The sequence below is a fragment of the Aricia agestis genome, chromosome 22 (genome assembly GCF_905147365.1).
Source record: "Aricia agestis chromosome 22, ilAriAges1.1, whole genome shotgun sequence".
Taxonomy (NCBI): Eukaryota; Metazoa; Arthropoda; class Insecta; order Lepidoptera; family Lycaenidae; genus Aricia; species Aricia agestis.
Genome location: NC_056427.1, coordinates 1,197,148 through 1,203,636, shown reverse-complemented (window position 1 = coordinate 1,203,636; position 6,489 = coordinate 1,197,148). Strand labels below are relative to the sequence as shown.

General features: G+C 40.4%; 1 protein-coding gene across 3 annotated transcripts in view; it reads left to right on the top strand.

Moving 5' to 3' along the window:
* LOC121738135 (heterogeneous nuclear ribonucleoprotein L) overlaps window positions 1–6,489 on the top strand; it is a 445,663-nt gene that overhangs the window by 397,167 nt on the left and 42,007 nt on the right. The gene's annotated exons all lie outside the window — the stretch shown is intronic.

The following is a 6,489-nucleotide window of genomic DNA, read 5'->3' as shown; positions in this document are numbered from 1 at the left end:
GAGTTAAAAACTCGAATATCAGCTAGTTCGTCCACTCCATCATTTGCGTGTACGCTCAGGCGAGGCCGTAGGTAAAATGAAGGATTACAACCGACGCAGACGCGCCCGTACTGGCGCGCGTTTGAACTTACCGACTTCCGATGGATCGAACGGGCGACATCAGGCCACCGCAGGCCTCATCGGAAGCGACGATTCCCTTGGCCTGTCGGTCTGTCCTGGCGCGGCCTGACCTGTGAGAAATCAGGCCGTGGGAAGCCAGCTTAAGAGCCAGGCCACAACACTGCGTTGCGGCGTCGTATCGCAAAAACAACATCGCACAGAAATGCGATGCGTTATTACAACGCAAAAATTTCATCGGAAATGTCGCTGACGCGTCGGAAATTTTCACGATGCGTTCTGCGACGTCGTAGTTTTTTTTTTTTTTAATAAGGGGGCAAACGAACAAACGGGTCACCTGAGGAAAAGCAACTTCCGTCGCCTATGGACACTCGCAGCATCAGAAGAGCTGCAGGTGCGTTGCCGGCCTTTTAAGAGCGAATAGGGTAATAGGAGAGGGTAGGGATGGGAAGGAAAGAGAATAGGGAGGGTAGGGAAGGGAATAGGGTAGGGGATTGGGCCTCCGGTAAACTCACTCGGCGAAACACAGCGCAAGCGCTGTTTCACGCCGGTTTTCTATAAGAACGTGGTATTTCTCCGGTTGAGCCGGCCCACTCGTGCCGAAGCATGGCTCTCCCAAGTCCATTGTGGCCTGGCCCTAAGCATTGTGAAACATGTCGAAAGTGACAGTCGCGCCCAACTCGCGTATATTCGCCCGTTTGTTTGAATTCGAGGTACTCTTTAGTTCTGTCTACTCTGGTAAAACACCCAATTATTTGCACTTAAAGATACTACAGAAAGTCCTAATATTGGCATTGCTAGTATTTTCATTGCCAATAATAGGATAACTGCTAATAATGGAGAAGTTTACTCTATTTGTATCACATTAAAATAGCGCCTCTAATGGCAAACAATGGTAACTAATATGACGACATATAAAATCGTTAAAGTACTTACGGTAAGAAGTGATCGAAACTCACACTCAGCTCTCCGTTGGGGCAAGATGGCGCGGTGGAGCTGTCGCCAAAATCAAGCAAATAAAGCTCCTGAAGCTTTTTAGGGTTCCGTACCCAAAGAGTAATGGGACTTGCGCTTGGCCGGGTTCTTTTTAACTAAGTCCTATATATGGAGTTGGTATTTTGGCATTCTTTTTGGCAGTCTTGTCCCAACTGACTAATAAATTATATCACTTTTATTAATTTAATTTATTAATGTAAATACCGCCCAAAACTTTTAGATCGCTCCCCAAAAATGGAAGGGGAAAATGCACTTTGATTTGTATGTCTCTTTGGTGGGACAAGGAATGCGCCGATTGCGCGATCTAAAAGTCGTGTGAGGCCTATATTTATTCTATTTACGATCCAGTTTTAAATACTAAAAAAGTGGTATAATTTACTTATCGATTGTTGTAATTATTATATTACAATTGCGTGATATTAAATAGAAAATGCTATTATTGTCCTTAATAAAAGTATTATGTGTACTCGTACAGTTGAAAATATTTTTGTATGTTCAACGATTACTCCGCCGTTTGTGAACAGATTTTCAAAAATTTTCTTTTGTTGTATAAAGTGTTATTCGACTTTGGTACCATGTTCACAAAAGTGGTGATCTGAAGATGAGATCTATGAGTAATCGAGGGAACTCTTTAAAATATACTAACGTTTAAACAAGACAATGATAGAGTTTTCAATGTTATTTTATATTATGTGCCATACTTTTCTTTATTTTCCTCTGACATGTTACCGAGATCATAACATACAGCCAAACATACATACCACATGTTATGTATCTGATATCTATAATTTATGTTTATAAATTGTTACTTGAAAGTATGATAAATTGCTTAAATTTTCAGAAACTTTTAAACTACGCCACTGTTGTTCGTAATGTTTAAAACTAATGATAGTATTTGACACAAAGATTTTATAACTTACGATTTTATGGCATCAAATCTTCATACAAGAAAAAGTTACGCCAGCCTAGTCAGTGTCAACTGTCAAATGGCTCCAAACTACACGGAATCGGGGCAATTTATTTTGTCTCGAAATGCCATGTCTATTATAAACTATGGTTTTTCAGTAAAGTGTCACTAGAAATACAGCTGTTGTATATAAAGTGGAGACACTCACGCCTCCACTATTGTGTCACTAGTCACCACCGTGTTGTCACACAAGTGCCACAGGATCCTTAATTTTGTGGAACTTGGTTGACAACACAACTTGTGACAAATTGGGGCACACTTAATTAATCTACCACAGTATGTCATACTTACAGTGATTAGAAATTCTCTCCCCTCACAAAACGTCCATTACAAAAGTTTTTAACAGAGCTGGGCTGTGTAACAGAATAAAAAACATCTGACTGCGGTTTGAAAAAGCGCGCGAATAAATTTGCTGTTGGCGGAAAAGTTTTTTTTTCACAACTTTTTTTTAACGCTCCGCGTTGGATGCCGACGTTTTGCTTCTGTTGGTGATGGTATAATGATGGGGTGTGGTGTCTGTCAGTTTTTGTGCGATTATGAAGATAGATTGTTTAACTTTGATAAAAGTACTTGGAACAAAACTCTATTTTTGTGCCATGATGACACGAAGAAAAAAATACGCGGTTTCGTTGGTATAAGATAGCGATAATTCTTATCTCAAACTTTTATACTATTTCTCAGCCCGTTATAGTTCTAGTTAAGGTCCACAATTCTGTTGCGCTGAAATTGGGTTATCGCGTAGGAACCGTACATTTTTCTGCTACAAAAAATATTATATGTCCTTTCCCGTCTCTCAAAGTATCTGCATACCAAATTTTATTTAAATCGGTTCAGCCGTTTAATCGTGGAGAGGTAACAGAGAGACAAACTTTCGCATTTATAATATTAGTAAGGACGGATCTTTTCATGCCATTTTCTCTATTCTTACCCTCACTAATACCTTCAAACTCGCACAAAACTTGTATAAATTACAATAGCCGAGATGCTGAGTCCAGACCACAGTATAGAAACATACAGTAGACAATATTCATGCTGGACGGTGGATACTGGACCGCACGTCGTACGCCCACAAGCGTAATTTCAGATAACTTGCAGATGCGAAACAACTCATTCGTGTCCGTAATACCCTGCATATATTTGTATAATGCACTAAGTTTTGGCTGACATTGAAAGTAACTCAGCCGTCAATTATATTGCAAGGTTCAAACCCTTACGGATTCTGTCGCGGAGCACTTTTATTCATCCCGACATTTCGGCTACTTTATAGCGTAAAAACTCGCATCAAGGAACACATTGCAGATGTCAAACACCATAGGAACACCAAGTCCGCAATTTGTGAACACACACTGGATCAACCTCGCCATTACATAAGATTTGATAAGCCACAAGTACTGGCAAAAGAAGCAAGATACCGCCCAAGAATGATACGCGAGGCCATTGAAATTAAAAAACACCCTAATTTTAACCGCGAAAATGGTTGGGTGCTGCCATCTAGTTGGGATCCAGTGATAAATAAACTAAAACACAAATCTAGGAAACCTCGGCTTCATGACACTGTAAGCTCGTTCTGCGTAGATCGGAACGCAAACAAAAATTGATGAATCTTCGGGTAGTTGAAGAACTTCAATAAATTGGACGCCTGTCACCTCAGTCCACCCGTGACCACGGCCGCTGTAAAGCAGCCGAAACGTCGGGATTAATAAAAGTCCTCCGCGACTAAATCCGTAAGTGTTTGAACCTTGTAATATAATGAGTGATACTCGCGTAAACCTAAGAAATCAGCCGTCAACTTTAATATCATTGTCATTCAACGCCGTCCATTGCTGAAAGTACCTTCTCAACAAGCGCCAATTATTATCCCGATCTTGGAATTTATTGGCATTTTGTCCATTGTAGCCGAGATGCGTAGCTAGGACTAAGTTTTTGTTTAGCACAGCAATTCTACTGGTTCTTAGTCCATTGTTACGCTTTTCTCTGGTAGAAACGTATTCTCACTCTACTGTGTATCAATACACTGTGGCTACAGACTGGCCGTTGTAATGCTAATCCCGGACCCCTCGGCACGAGTGGTGGAATTTTAATAAGTTATGATTTTAAGATTTAAACGGTAGAAGTCGAGTCACTTCGCTGTTGAAAATTCTGACGTTTTTGCAAGTCTAATGCAACGTTGTAACGGCGAAGAAGTCATATTTTCTGAGTCTAAGGCTGCGTTTCCACCAGAGATGTGTTGCGAGGAATGTGTTTTGGAGAACCAATAGAATCGCTTTATTGACGTACGCTTGTCGTGACCTCGCTCAGCGCGGCGATTCTATTGGATCTCAAAGACACATTCCTCGCAACACATCTCTGGTGGAAACGCAGCCTTAAGAGGATACACCAGGGGCTAGAGAAATGAATAAAAAGTACGTGTAATATCTATAGCTGTCTTCCTTACCTCAAGCCTATACCGCAGAACGCGATAGAGACAACTGCAGAAAATCCAGAAAATCAACGATTCGTTGTCCCCTGATTCCTTCTCCAAAACTTTACCGATACTTTACCGAACTTTACCGAACACAGAGGAAAATCTGGCCATTTTTTGGGTTTTTGAACGTTCATATCTTATTTAACAATTAAATTATGAAAAAAAAAAGAAAACATAGGGACATTGTATTAGTGGCCGTAGATTTTCAGGAAAAAAATTATAACTCTACTAGCATTATCCAGGGAGGAAACAGGGGACAACGTTTGTATGGAAAAAAGGGCGGTGTGGACTCCTCTTAAGGCCCTAACTTTGGGCCATGATGTGTATCATCGATCTGGACAACCATAAACGAATATACCCGTTCGTGGTCGCCTGTAGTGGTCCTTCATTTGTAGGCGTGATGAAGCATCATAAGATTTTTGATTTTCAGCGCCGCATCGTGTATTCCAAAAAAAAAATACTTGTGGCACTCGGAGACTGCCGCGGTAAACTTATTACATAGCATTTTTTATCGACTTATGCAATTATAATTTGCATACGTCTAGTCGCACGCACACAAACACCGTGCTGTAGTCTGTCGAACTGAAACGACGTTAGACGATGCACGGCAACGCTGTGCCGGTTGGAGTAGGGAGTGTTAGGTTTATTTCCGTTACGGTATTTCTTGATTCGCCGCAACGTCCGTGATAAAAGCTAAGCAATAGCCTAATAATTTCTTAATATTATTTTCTATCATATAATAAAATTTTCTATTATAATTGTTAAGTAAAGTGTAAATTATTGTTTTTAATGAATAAATTCTCTTTTTTTAGATGAATCATATTGTTTTGTGCTGAAAAACTCCTACATCTTATATACTTATTTTTCTCCTCTCTCTCCTTTTCTTCTCAATATCTTGACTATGTCAAAAATGTCACTATGTGGAAACTTGGGAAGTCTGTGTTGGGTCTCCCGCAGAACTTTTTATCGCCCGACGTCTTTTATTGTATTGAGCAATTTAACTTTTATATTGTGTTATTAGGAAAGTTTAAAACGTTATTAGTTATAAGTTTTTCGCGCAGAAATTCATTTATGGCGCAGAAACTGGCATCAAGTATAACCTAATCCAAATTTCAATTAAATCAATAAAGTGACTCACTCAACAACTCAAGAGGAAACAAAACGCATGGATCATCTTGTCAGACAATCAGACGATCAGCTGCGTTGTCCCAACCAAACTTTAAAAAAAATTCCAACGCGCGAATCAAACTAACAACCCTCGAGCCAAGTTAACCGTTGGACCATGCAGGCGGAACGGCGCCTATGCTTACATAAGACACCATAACCCGAAAACCTGGCACTACCTGCTGGCCCCAGGCCAGGTGTGTAAGTGATTGGCCTATATCCTGAACGAAGACTTGATGAATTAATATTTGAGGGTAGATTGATAATATCAGAAGTGGGATTGCCACTTTTTTTCATTAAATAGACCAAGAAGGTCCTTTTTACGTTTGCCTTTATTTTCAACAATCGAAAGTAATAACCCGGCGCCAGACATGGCCTTCAAAGTTTGAGCAAACTTTGCACAAATAGGAAAATGCCAGCAATTAACTTTGCATAAATAGGCAAAGTATTACGTCAGTGCCACACTTGGCGAATTTGCGTGTTTGATCACATGTCTGGCGCCCGCCATAGAGAGAGCCATGACTCATGACTCCTGAGGCAGAATGCAAGTTCCTACTACCTACGTTATTAGATGAAGAATTAAAATTGTGAGCTATTGGCTATTGCATAGCTTTTATCGCGGGCTTTTGAGCGCGGTGACCGAATCAAGAAATTCCGTAACGAAAAAACCTAACACTCACTAACCACTAAGCACTCCGACGTTGCGGCGATGCCAGACTTCGGCACGGTGTTTGTATGCGTGCGACTACACATATGCGATTTATAATTGTATAAGTTGATA